This window comes from Pundamilia nyererei, unplaced genomic scaffold, assembly GCF_000239375.1.
Source record: "Pundamilia nyererei isolate P.nyererei 1_Seehausen unplaced genomic scaffold, PunNye1.0 scaffold00066, whole genome shotgun sequence".
NCBI lineage: Eukaryota > Metazoa > Chordata > Actinopteri > Cichliformes > Cichlidae > Pundamilia > Pundamilia nyererei.
The window spans coordinates 205,584-219,797 of NW_005187467.1; the positions used below are offsets into that span (position 1 = coordinate 205,584).

At 39.6% G+C, this 14,214-nt stretch overlaps 1 long non-coding RNA gene across 1 annotated transcript; it reads right to left on the reverse strand.

The window, feature by feature from the left end:
* Positions 1–12,477: 12,477 nt before the first annotated feature.
* On the reverse strand, positions 12,478–13,111 carry LOC106456249 (uncharacterized). Its single transcript, XR_001290410.1, has 2 exons — positions 13,079–13,111; positions 12,478–12,978 (listed from the first exon to the last, which is right to left on the reverse strand). It is a non-coding gene; the product is annotated as an uncharacterized LOC106456249 (long non-coding RNA).
* Positions 13,112–14,214: the final 1,103 nt, after the last annotated feature.

Genomic DNA, 14,214 nt, shown 5'->3' on the forward strand with positions numbered 1-14,214 from the left:
AGAAAGGTAGTGTTCAGCGGATAGAATTTGAGGGGGGAGGTAACAATGTTTAAAACAATAACAATAATAATATTTTACAGTTTTACAATCTCATTGTACTATTATACTACGGTATGTATGACTGTGCAATGACAATAAAGGTTTATCTTATCTTGTCTCATCGGTATGGATGCTGATAAAGCATCCATACTGTAGTATTGTTCTTCAAATCTTTATTATTTATTAATTTGTTTATTATATCATTTATTTGATCCATTTGCAAAGGCAAATTAAACTCCCTCAAAAACAACTTATTTTTGTATACATTTCAGATAAAAATAGGTTTGTTTCTCCGTGTTGACATCTGGTCTGGACGTCATTATAGGACGGAGTAAACCCACTGTCAAAAGCAAAAAGCATTGAAGCACTGCACATACTGGTGACAATAAAAGGGAGTAGAAACTTACCAAACTTATTTAGTGTCAGCGGACCGGTTTGACAACCTTTCATATGATCACTATGTACGGTAGTTAGGAACTGATATAAGGGGAACTGATTCAAATACACATTTCAGTCAAGGTACACTCACAGACAAATCTGACCCACTGTACTCATTGCCATTCCCATAATGTTGCTTACTTTATGTGCTACTAGACAAAAACACGTATAAGGAAGAAACAGAAATCTTCTCAGAGAAATCCTCTTTTTATCCTTCCTTAGGTCCTCAGTGTGTCACAACTTGATTGTGCCCTTCCAGTTTCTACACCTGCTCAGCCTCCACCTTCATACAACAGTTTACGTAGCAGTGATTGATAATCCTGGAAGGCAGCTTTTATAGCCTCTACCACCATACAACAGAGTTGGACAGCATGTGGCATAGGCGGATTGTTGTAGCAACTCAGTAACAACCAGAACATTTTTACCACCGGGGGTTTCACATCAACAAGTTTTTCTCCCATAGTCAACCACACGCGACAACAATGTGCAGACCCTCCAGCTGACCCCTCGAATGTTAATGGCTCAGGTGGCAGTGGCTACTGAACAGCCCATTCTGGTTTTTAGACTTTGGTTAGTGCCACAAATTTAAAAGTCATGATTCATTTGCCGCACCCAAAGGACTCAAGCAAGACACTGTTACCTGCAGAGAATTTAACCCTACTGTGGCTGCTGGCTGCTGGTGCTAAACGCAGGGAGCAGCAAACTGGATTTTCTCTCTTGTTGTGCACACAAAAAGAACTGTTCAGTTGGTAGCGCTATCAATAATAGCACCTTTAGTTCTATCACAGGAGGAAGCTGCAGCTATTCCAGCCCTTCAAGAAGTCCTTAAGACACTGCAGGCTCAAGGTAAATATGATATAGACCTCACTGATTACCCCAAAATGTGATTATAGGCCTCACCAACAACAATAGCCATTAAATTGCCTTTTCCCCCTACTATTATCCCCATTTTTGGGTCTTTGAGGGAAGCAGGATTGATCGTTCCACGATCAGTCCGGCTTCCAATGTTCCAAATCCTTACACCATCTTTTCTCATCTGCTTCCTGATGTTTGCTGGTTTTCTCTGGTTCTTTTATCTGGGACGCAGTATTCATTTACCTTAATCTTAAGGGGAAAGGTTACACACACACACTTGCCTGTGTCTCGGCTACTGTGAGGCTCCCACCTTTTACAACGATTTGAGTTCAGAATCACTGCAACTGATGAGAGACAAATCACTTCAACTCTCTTGTTGTATTTTGAGAATTTAATCTGCAGCTCAAATAAAAAAAAAAAAACACTGTGATGTTGACATTGTGATGTTACAGATGAGACACAAAGTCTGTCTTTCTAGACTTAAGCAACAGATCAACTTTTTGGGTCATGTGATCACAGCTAAGGGCAACTCCCGTTCACCCAATTGTGTTGAAATGATTCATAAAATAGCAAAACCTGTAACGAAGAAGCAAGTGTCTTTTCTAGGAATGTGCTTCTAGTCTCTCACATTTATCCCCAACTATGTTGTTTTGGAAACACCACTTTGCACACTATTGTGCATGGGAAACTGAGCAAGCTTTTTTTGTTTAATTTAAAACTTCAGTTCATTCAGAACAGAAGTCCACAATGTTGCCTGCTGCTGGAGAAGGGAAGAAGCATAATTGTGTTTCTGTGCTAAATGAAGCATGTTCCCCTCACGCAGTTCTCTCTGAGACACCTATTGCCTTTAAACCTGATTTTGTTATTATTGTAGATTGTTCACCATCTCGACATCCAGCCACTGGTCAGAATCCAGTGAGCTATGCAGTTTTCACACAGTATGGAGTTTTTAAATCTGGTTATTCTGCCTTCTTTATGTAAGCCTTGCACACTGCTGAGTTGGTTGCCCTCACTGAACCTTGAAAACTGGCTAAAGTTAAAACAGCGTCAACACCACTACAAAGTGGCTTCACTGCTAGATCCTGTCCTTCTGCCAAAGGCTGTTGCTGTGTGGCAAGCTCACACTAGCAACCCTAACCCAGTTTCTACAGGGCGGATGTAGTTCCTTGAGCAGGAGCTGAGCAGGAGGTGACACGTACACATACACACGCGCGCGCGCGCGCACACACACACGCACACACACGCGCACACACACACACACACATAAAACTCCTTGAAGAGTAACAAGGAGTTTGTTACTCTTGTTTCTATGCAACAGGTTTCAACAGGTTTCCACTGATGCTTGTCACTCTTCGTGACAAACAAGGAGTTTGTCACTTGAAGAGTGACATATCTCCCTCCCTCCCTGCTATGCAACAGGTTTCCACTGATGCAGAGAAACAGCTTTGGAAGAAAAAACATGGCTGCGTTTTTCAGGATGGTATCTGGCACGGGCCTAATAACAAACCATCTCTGCCTATACATTTTTTCTCCATAATGCTGAATTGGCCAGAATGTTTGATTCGATTTAACAAAACCGATTCACTACAGGCTTCAATACTTACACACCAACGTTTTAGCAGTCTTTGTGCCTTTGTTTGTGCAACGTATAATTCTAGGCGAGGCACACCACTACCCTAATAGGCACACCCAATTCTTTTTTTTCTTTTTTTTTTTTTTTTTTTTCCTCTAAATGGCACACCCAATTCTGATAAACCATTTTGATATGTGATGATTGATCATTTTTTTAAAGTATTAATATGTGGAAAGCACATCCCATAGGAGAGATTTAAGAAAAAAATTCAATTTTGTGAAATCAGTTGACTCAAAGTCTTCTAGACATCCAAAGTTTCAGCAAACGTGTGCATCCAAACTAAAAAAAAAAAGTACTAAAACTAAGAATATTTTATTTTTAGCTAGTTTTCCAGATTCACAAAATCATTTTAGCTAGTTCTTAGATTTGTTTTACTTAACTATAACTATCCTGGTGCTGCAGTTTCCTCTTCACAATGCCCAGTGTAATGTAAATAAAGAGCAGCAGGAGTATGAGTCCAGCTTTCTGACAAATGAAGAAACTAAATGAAATGTAGAGAATATATTGTTAGTGCCCACACTGTGTGGTGTTGTATAAGATGCATTGCTTATCCTGGCAGAGTATGGGGATCATATTGTTGGTAGTTGCCTGCTTTGCTCATCATCAAGGTCTTTTGTGTTTCATATCATCAGAAATTATATAAATTCTGTAAATCTAACATAGCTGTGAAGAAAACAAGTTGCATTTGTTTGCATGAATTTTATTGTGACTTGGGTACATTCATTACTTCTGTGTGGTGATAGAAATACAATAATGACATTTTTAGTGTTTCAAAGCAGCAGAACTTGCCTTAAGGCATCATTGCCTCTGAGGTAGCATGTAAAACATATGAGATATTAAACTGTACCGGTCCTTTAAAAATCTTAAATAGTAAGAAACATTTGAAATGATACTGATCTGAATTGAAAGATTAAGAACGTTTATTCTATATTTCGGTTTAACCCCCCTGTTGTTCTGGGGTAATTTCTGACCCCCAAAGAAATCTTTTGCCATCAAAATGTGTTTTTTATTCATCAAATGGTCTGAAAATAAGTTGTTCAATACTATGCTATGCATGATTAGAATAAGTTTTGTATATTTTTATTGGTTTATGGGTTTTTTAATTGAATCTAATAACACCTGTTGTCCTCTGAGGACAGTACAAAGTGGTGCAAAGGGTCATATTGTCACACCATACTGCCTTCAAACATCTTTGATCTTGGATCATTGATGTGTGGGGTCAAACAGTGGTCATAACAACAACAAAACAGGCAGTATAATGAGGAGGCAGGTGCTCTACATTGCACTTGAGGCTTGCATGCTAATTTGTTTTTTTTACCATGTTGTGCAAAAAGGAATGACCAGAAGAACAATGCATATATTTTCCTGTAATATAATCAGGAGGAAGAATCAACTGATGAGGAGGATCCAGGGTTAGAAGATAAGGAAAATATAGCCAATATTTAGACGACATGCTACTTCTTTCTCTGCAGAAGTGGAAGAAAGGTATAAAGTGAAGGAAATTGATGAAGAAGATGAGGAGGAGGAATCTAAAATATGTTCAAGTAAGCTCTCAAGCATCCAGACATAGTAGTTGAGGGAGCTTGGAAAGATAATGACTGGGCTTCTTGAAGTTTCTTCACTTTTCAGGATGTGAAACTGAAATAGAAGATGTGTCAGAAGACTGCACATCTTTCATTTCAATTATGATGAAGATGAAGAGTCACTCAAGAAAGAGGAGTCAGCTGAGGTATAGGAATATATGCAGTCATAGGAAACATGGATCTGGTCTTCTATCGTTCCCAGTGACAGACGATGGTAAATGGCCTGTATTTATATAGCGCTTTTACTAGTCCCTAAGGACCCCAAAGCGCTTTACATATCCAGTCATCCACCCATTCACACACACTGGTGATGGCAAGCTACATTGTAGCCACAGCCACCCTGGGGCGCACTGACAGAGGCAAGGCTGCCAGACACTGGCGCCACAGGGCCCTCTGACCACCACCAGTAGGCAACGGGTGAAGTGTCTTGCCCAAGGACACAACGACCGAGACTGTCCAAGCCGGGGCTTGAACCGGCAACCTTCCAATTACAAGGCGACCTCCCAACTCTTGAGCCACAATCGCCCCACATGCGTGACTGTCTAATGTGCCATCTTTCACTGTCACAGAGAGAGACACTCTACCATGGCCTAAATACATACTGTTAGGTATTTTAGTACCATGGTAGCATTTACTGGATATTGTTTTATAGTGACATTATGCAGGAAAACTCTGTCACTCAATAAGGCCCCTATGTTTTAGTTATTTTTCTCTTTGACCCAAGAATTGATGTGTGAGAATCACAGGCTGGTACAAGGTTGAAATACCACAGAGATCACTCCCTCAGCTACATTAGTTTCTTAATCTCTTAGGAGACGCCTGTTGAAGGCCAAATGGTTTGTTTCAGATTTCACTAATGTAAGAACTCTTTGTTTTGTGCCTTGAAAATATGTCGCTGAGATAATCACAATTGTATCTGAACTGATAAACTACACAAAGGATGCTTCTTCACCCAAGGGCAGGAAGACGCTGCCTTATCTTGGTCTGTACTGGTTTAAACTGATAATCTGCTGTCTCATGAATTTTACCCTCTATATAAACTGTTGTACTTGTGAATAAAGTTGAGTCAATTTGGGAAGACAACCTGAAGCAGTCTCTGTTTTCTTGTTCTCCCAAGCTGCTCCCGAGCTCGTACTAACACGCTGAATGGCATGCTTGAATGTTACTTGAGAATATATTTGACTGTGTTACAGACTAAGGGACAATCTCTGCTGATAGGTGAAGGTACATTCTCTGCTGATAGGTGAAGGTACATTCTCTGCTGATAGACGTCCACGCCTCGGAGGAAGCCGATCCACGGATTAGGCCCTGGAAGCCGTTTCCTTCAGGTCTCGTATTGATGACTTGAAATCCTCTTCAGTGCTCACTCAAGCACTCAAAGCATTATACACCATGTATCATGCTTTCTAACATTTACATGCCAATGGATGCATCAGAGACCAAGTTGGGGTTCAGCAAGTTGCCCAAGGACACCTTGGTAAGAACTCCAGACTGGAGCACATAGAGGTTGAACCAACAACCATCCAATTAGCAGATGACCTGCTCTACAGCCAACTCAATGACAAACAAGGAGGGACAACAAGAGATGAAGAAAGGTGGATCGAATGCAACTACAGGCATTCCAAGTAAACCGGGGAACTATGAGATAAAAATATGGGCAGTATGTGATGCCAGGTCCAGCTGTACATGGAACATGCTAGACTATGATGGCACATTGCTGGCCTGCAGTCAGGCACGCAAGTTGCCCTTATTATTAGAGAAGGTCTCCAAAAGAAAATGACCACCTGTGACAACTTGTTTACTTCATATGCCCTTGGCCTGGAACTGCTGAAAAGAAAGCTGTACTGTGGGACCAGTACAGAGGAATAAACCTGAGCTTCCTCCTTGTGCCAAATTTGGACACGGCTTGGTTCTTATCAAAGTTTGCCTTCACTAAGACCCATGCCCTGGTGTCCTACCATGCCAAAACACAGAAATTGTCAGGTAGTGAGTTGGAATAAAGTTGAATAAAACCTTGAAACACAGAGATGGGTGATTTTTTATGCTTTATGCTTTATCAATAGTCAAACCAGATAGAGTAATTTTTGACTCCAGAGGACAACAGATGTGATTATTTGCTGCCAGTAAAAAACTTGAAGTGGTTTTAAAACAGTTACCTAAATTAACTTTGACATACCCATCTGTGATATTCTGCCAAAGCAACTGACTCTGGTTGTTAACTATAATCTCGATAACTGTCATGGCCCTGGGTCATGTGACCCAGTATTCTGAGTTTCTTGGTGTTTTGTTATTCTTTTTAGTCTAGTTTAATTATCTAGTTACATTCTGCCATGTTTCATGTCTAAGTTCTTTGTTTGTCAAGTTCAAGTCATGTCTGGATCTTCTTATGTTTCCTGTTTTATTTTGAAAGAGTTTTGTGTTTATTATGTTTAGTTTCACGTGTCCTGTCATTATGTTAATTGTTGTCAGCTGTTTTCCCCATGTGATTCTACTTCCTTTGATCATTCCTTATGTGTATTTAGTCTGTGTGTTCCACTCAGTCAGTGTCAGATCGTCTGTTAACCTCACCACAGTTTTCATAGGTTTACCTCATTGTTTCACTGAGTGTCACGGCCTTCTGTTAACACAGTGTTCATAGCCTCCTTAGTTTCCCTAGTTCCTTGTTTTTTCTTCTGCAATCAGCCAATAAAGGCTCGCTTTATTTTTGAAACTACGTTTTGTCTCCACCGTGTCTGCATCTGGGTCTACCTCTTTCCTCACACCGGCGCACCCCGCCGTGACAATAACTGATGACTTGATTTTTCTTTTTTACCAGACTGCTGTTTTATCAGACTTAAATTTGAAATAGAATAAAGAAATAGTGTCAAAATGTTTGAATTAAGTTTTAATTAAAAGTGGGTGAAATATCCGCTGCATATTATTTAAGTATCAATCAAACCAGATTGGCTCTGTTTTGACCCCAGAGGACAGCGGGTGTGATTATTCTCATTAAAGTTCAACATATAGCACTCTGTGGTTAGTCAAATAGTCAAAATAATCTAAAAATTTTAATATTTTATTGTCTCATTTTATTTTCGCTCAAAAATAGGGTATACTTTTATGGAAACAAGGTCTGGTGGCCCTAAATTGCAAAATGAAGGGAAATTTTGTGGTTGTGCTGGTTTTAAGTAAAACTAAGGTGTAACACAGAATTGATTAAGATTTTATACTATGTACTTTAAAAACACTCTTAAATGAGGTGGGGTCATTTTTGACCCTAGAGGACAAAAGGAGTATGGCAAGGAGAACACTAACTGATCATTGCTAATCTGGGAGTTAAAATGGATAGCAGATCTTAAACTTGAAAACCAGGTTAGAGCTGTTGTAAGATCTAGCTTTCTTTATTTGAGACGGTAAGCCAAAATAAAGCCTATTTTATCAAGGCAGCTATTTGAGACCTTGAGGCCTTTGTTACATCTAGGCTGGAACATGCTTTACTGTGGGGTTAGCCATGCGTCCATCAGGCATCTGCAGGTTGTGCAAAATGCTACTGGCACATAAAAAGTCTGAGCACATTACCTCCATTGTAATTTCACTCCACTGTACACTGTACAATTTAGGAATCTTTTTTAAAGTTCTTGTATTTGTTTTCAAATGTCTTAATGGCATGAGAAAGGATGATCATTAAAATTAAAGGATTGTATTACAGTGTCTGCATATTATCAGCAGATAAGAGTTCCATATTCAGAAACGTACTGTCCATTGCATGGGTTCCAACCTAAAAATCAAGAACCTTTAGTTCTGATTTGGAGTTCCATACTTTATTTATACTGGACTTGGACTCCACTACAGTAACTTTACACGATTCACAGTTCAAATTCCTTCTTGGTTACTGGTGCTTCCCCATATTCAATTGTCAACAATGACCAGTTTCAGGCCAACTTCCTTTTGATGGATTGCCACGCCTGAACAGAAAGTTGGAAGAGCTGGTGGGTGCAGCTGCGTATCAGATTAAAAATGTTTGCTCTCGTTGATGTCACACAGAGCCAAAGTCTGAAACAGAGTATTTAGAGCAGTCTGATGCATGAGCTACTTGCTATATAGATGTAATAGGGGTTATTTTTACACATGCAAATGAGCAGCAATCAGTGTCTTTACACATTTACATTCTTTACTTCCCCAAAAAGCAAAAGATAACAGTGCTTATTTAAAACAGTTGCCTTGTGGATTCTTCACCTCTGTAGTTATCTGCTGCCTGTGCACAATGAGCAACGGCATGGAAAAGAAAGAAACACAAACATATACATGAATTGTAAACAGAGCTTATTATACTGTCATTTGACAGTGAATACATTGTCCTTACATACATCCTTATATGGTTGGCTGAACTTTTTTATTCACTACTTTTGGAACCAGACAAGAACCACATCTTAGACCTTGCTGCTTCCACTTCTCATGACTGGACATTAAGGTCAACTGTGATACAGCAGATGTCTTATGTAATAATTATTGGAATGCAAGAAATTGCAACATACTTAGGAGTTAGCTGCTTTACACTCTACAGGCACAGACAAAACGTTGTTACTGAACCACTGACTTATGCAACATTATCAGATGACAACTTGAAGAAAGTTGTAGGATATGAATAGAAGCCTGTCGTCATGTTGGTTACGCATCCAAAGATAGTATGTAAGGAATTGGAATTATGCAAGGAAAGGACCCTATTAATGATCCTTCAGAAGACATAATGCAAGACGTCAGCGATCATACAGTGTCCTATTGCCCAATCAGTTAGAATGAGAAAAGTTTAAAAGACCAACTTAGAATTGTCACGGTCCTGGGTCGGTGACCCAGTGTTCTGTATCTTGAATTATTAATAGTCCCGGATTTCTTTGTTGTTATTTATAGTTTCAAGTTTCTTGGTTTCTGTTCTGTTTTTGTCCCTCCCCTGTGTTCCTGGTGTCATGTCTCTGGTGTCACGGTCCTGGGGCACTGACCCAGTGTTTTGAGTTTGTGTTATTTATTGAACTTTGAGTTTGTCAGTATTTATCATTCCTAGTCTTTTGGTTTCAGTGTTAGTGTTCTTAGTATTCTGGTTTTTGTCTCTGTGTTCCACGGTAGTTCTGTCTCCCCTGTCAGCTGTATCCCCTTGTCAAGTCCGTGTCTATGTGTTATGTTTCCTGTTTTACTTTGTAGTCTGTGTCTCATGTCAGTGTGTCTAATTGGATTTCCCCTGGTCTTGTTGTGTTTGATTACTCTCAGGTGTGCTCTCCTTCTGTGTCCCATTCCCTTGTTATCCCTCCGTGTATTTTAACCCTCTGTTTCTGTCCATCTATGAGTCCTGCATTTGGGTCCTCCATCCTGTCTGCCACACAGCGCACCAAGATAAAAATAAATAAAATAGCACAAAGTCCGTAGAGAGTGTATCACAACTATTTGGAAAAAGTACTTAAATTCTTTATTTCTTTAAAGGTACATTTAAAGAAATTAAAAAGTATAAGTCCTGATTCCCAACTTAAAGTCTACAACAAAATGGATTATCTAAAGCAAAAGAGCTCGTTGTTTCATTTACACTAAATGGTGCATAACCTTGGCTTTGTTATAGTTTTCCTACAAAGATTACACTTATTTCCTTTTTCTAAAGGCATGTAGTTGGAATCCACATAGTTGTGAGATGGAGGGTTGTGTTCCATGGCTGCTTTCAGTAGGACTATCAACTACCTTGCTTATGTAGACAAGACCCAGTGAGATGTCATCATGAAAATATGGTGTTCTCATCAGTTTCATGCTTTACAGGTGAGGATTAAACATGCCTAGTATTATCACTGGCAGATTAGTGGATAATCAAAGAACTGAGGTGATATGGGCATAGTTAAATCAAGTGGTTTAATTTATTTTTTCATTATTATTGCTTTTTCAATTTTATGGAGAGACATTGCTTATTAGATTCATTTAATGAGCTCCATGTATTTTGTCATCATTATATCTTTTTTCCCCTGGATTCAAATAGCTGCGAAAGAACTTTGGAACCAGTGGAATAACCAGACTTTCAACAGAAGGAGGGCAAAACCTTCTTCAGCTGTGACAAATAGACATACGCAACATACAACCTAAATATGATTGGTATTTGTTGGTGTATGAAGGTAACTGAAGATTATAAAAGGTTACACACCAATTGCATTTGAACAATCTCTCTAAAGTTAGAAACGTCCTTTCTGGGCTCGACTGTTTTAATTCATTATTATTTCAATTCAATTCAATTTTATTTATATAGTGCCAAATCACAACAACAGTCACCTCAAGGTGCTTTATATTGTAAGGTAGACCCTACAATAATGCATACAGAGAAAAAAACCCAACAATCATATGACCCCCTATGAGCAAGCACTTTGGTGACAGTGGGAAGGAAAAACTACCTTTAAACAGAAAGAAATCTCCAGCAGAACCAGAACCACTGAAAAGGAAATACACAGTGCATCATGGAAATCCCCCAGCAGTCTACATCTATTGCAGCATAACTAAGGGAAGATTCAGGGTCACCTGGTCCAGACCTAACTTTATGCTTTAGCAAAAAGGAAAGTTTTAAGCCTAATCTTAAAAGTAGAGATAGTGTCTGTCTCCCGAATCCAAACTGGAAGCTGGTTCCATATAAGAGGGGCCTGGAAACTGAAGGCTCTCCCTCCCATTCTACTTTTAAACACTCTAGGAACAACAGCTCTCTGACTTTAGTCTTGTGGTTCCTAGGGTATTTAAAAGTACATTGGGATTCAGAGGCCTTTAAGTCCATCTTATGAGGAACCTGCTCCAGTTTGGGTTCTGGAGGCAGACACCCTCTCTACTTTTAAGATTAGGCTTGAAACTTTCCTTTTTGATCAAGCATAGGGTTAGGGCTGGATCAAGTGACCCTGAATCCTCCCTTAGTGCAATAGGTCTAGGCTGCTGGGGGTTTCCCTTGATGGACTGTTTCTTGTTCACGTACCCTTTTCCACTCTATTTATGCACCACTTTGCATTTAAGCATTAGTAACAGTCCAAAGAAAAAACGAAGTGCTTGGTCAAAAGGGGTTGTTTGATTGTTGGGGTTTTCTCTGTATTAATCTAGGGTCTCTACTTTACAAATAATACTTCATATAGCACCTTGAGGAGACTGCTGTTGTGTTTGGTGCTATGCAAATAAAATTTAATTGAATGATCTTTCATTTCAGGGTGCCACAGTGGTTAACACTGTTGCCTCACAGCAAGAATGTCCTGAGTTTGACTCTACCATCTGGTCGGGACCTTTCTGTGTGCAGTTTGCATGTTCTCCCCTGTGTTTGTGTGAGTTTGCTCTGGGTACTCCAGCTTCCTCCCACAGTCCAAAGACACGCAATTAGTGGGGTTAGGTTAGTTTGTTATTCTATATTGCCCATAGGTGTAAATGTGAGTGCATATGTTTGTTACCCTGGTGACCTCTCCAGGGTGCACCCTGCCTCTCACCCTATGGCAGCTGCAATAGGCTCCTTAGGCTCATATTATTTAAAACGTACAGCGTTTAGCATTCAGCTCTCTGTACTAAAGGTTGCTAAGCAAACAAATCCAGAAAAACAAAAGCAGATCACTTTTTTTTTTCTTATTTCAGACATGCACTGAAGAAACTGGAACTGAAGACAGGGGTTTCTTTCCAATTTAAAATAAGGAAGATTCTCAGATCATCCATCCTTTTCTCCACAGTGTTAGAAACATTGTAATAAAACTTGGATTTTTATTTATTCTTAAGAGCTTGAAAAGAAGGCGACTGGACTTCTTCAGTAAAACATCTTTATTAAAAAAAAAAAAAAAAAAAAAGTCCATTCACATTCTTTTCAAGCCTAAAACGACTATGACCTGAATGACTGAGGATTAAACAGGTTACGCTGCCACCACCTTTGTAAAACCGATCTGGTGTTCAGAGGACAAGAATTTATGAGCAACATTAGCTTTTAAAACAATCTTTATTTGAAATCAAGTGCATCAAGTTATTATTAAAAAATAAATAAATAATATGAACCTTGCCTTTAGTAAGAAATCCACAATTTACAGGTCAGGTGAACAGAACCCTTATTCTGCCTCAGCCCAACAAAACTCTTCCGGTTGTCTCTTCTCCCCCTGCTCAGCTTTTCTTCGTGAGCGCTTCTTTGTCCCTCCCCACACAGGTAACAAACAACCCTCAGCCCAAAGTGTAGCTTTGTGGACTACATTTTGTCCACTCCTGCCATCACCAGTCACCACAGTGTGATTGGTGTCTCCAAGCGAGATCGAATGTCATCCCCAAAATACAGAACAATTAAATTTGATGTCGTCTTGAAAAGAACTCCACCTGCAGAAAGGCATGACTTAGTACACCCATACAGGTCCTGTAAAACAGTCAAAATCTTTTCGTGATCGTCTTTCTCCTCTGGAAGCCAATATGTAGTCTCTTCTCTGGGCTTGCCTTCTAGATGATCATAGATGAAAAGGGCTTGGTGAAAGATGTCGTACCCTCAAACAGGCCTGCACCTCTTCCACCCACGCGGCAATACCTATACCAGTCTTACCATTGAACCATGGGCATTTCCTCTCCCAAGGAAGATAAATCAGTCTCTCAGTCACAGGAGCTGAAACAGCAGAATACCCATGGGTGGATGAACCTGGGGAATTCCACCTTACGTGCCTAGCCCCATGACAAGCAGCCGCACCACCACTAAAGCAATAAAACATAAAACAAATCAGTAAAAGAGATAAAGGAAACAAATACACCCTAAGGTACAGTTCTTTACAAAAAGCATGATTAAAATATATCAAACAATTCAGAGTAAAAGACCATAAAACCAGGAGTCAGTCAAGGCCAGTCCATACATGTTTGTAAAATGACAACAAGGGTACAAGACAGCAGCAGTGTGGCACAATCCTGTAATAAAACAGAGGGAAGCAGTCGCCAAAGTCCACCCTACATATGCCACATAATAACAAACGCAACAGTCCCACTTACTACTCTCTAAAGGGCAATACTAAAATGAGCAGCTTTCCTGAAAAAATCAAACCGCTCTTGGTCACCTTGGATGGGAAAAGAATTCCAAATGCCTCCTTGTGGTAATGAAGCACAGCTGTTTCTTATAAGGCCTCCAATTATCAACTGGGAAGGTGTGGATGTTAGTGCTGCATTCATGGACATCACGTAAAATCCTACCTAAATCTACTTCACTACATCTCCAAAAGTTGATTCTGTTCATCTGGACGTAGCGTTTTGTGGGAGAAACGTTTCGTCGTCACATTTTCGCTATGTCCAGATGAACAGAATCAACTTTTGGAGATTTACTTACCTGGATGATTGAGCATGCATCAAGACTACTTCACTACAGTAACACTGGATGCAGATGAGCCGTCCTAGCTCCCCCAAGCGACGAAGATATGAGAGTTTCAGGAGATGATGAAAAATAGTTTTCATAAGCCCACTAGGCTCATGATTGTAATAAAAATATTTGTATAAGAGACTGAACATATATATAAATGTGTACATAAAAATACATGTATATGTGATCTTAATATAACAATGTCTGAATGCATTAAAATACTGTATATAATATACTATATATAGTATTTTTATTGTCGCAAAATATGTATTTGAAAGAAGAACGTACATGAAAGAATTAATTTGGGCTTGCACGGCCATTCACGTGCAGCTGTAGCGTGC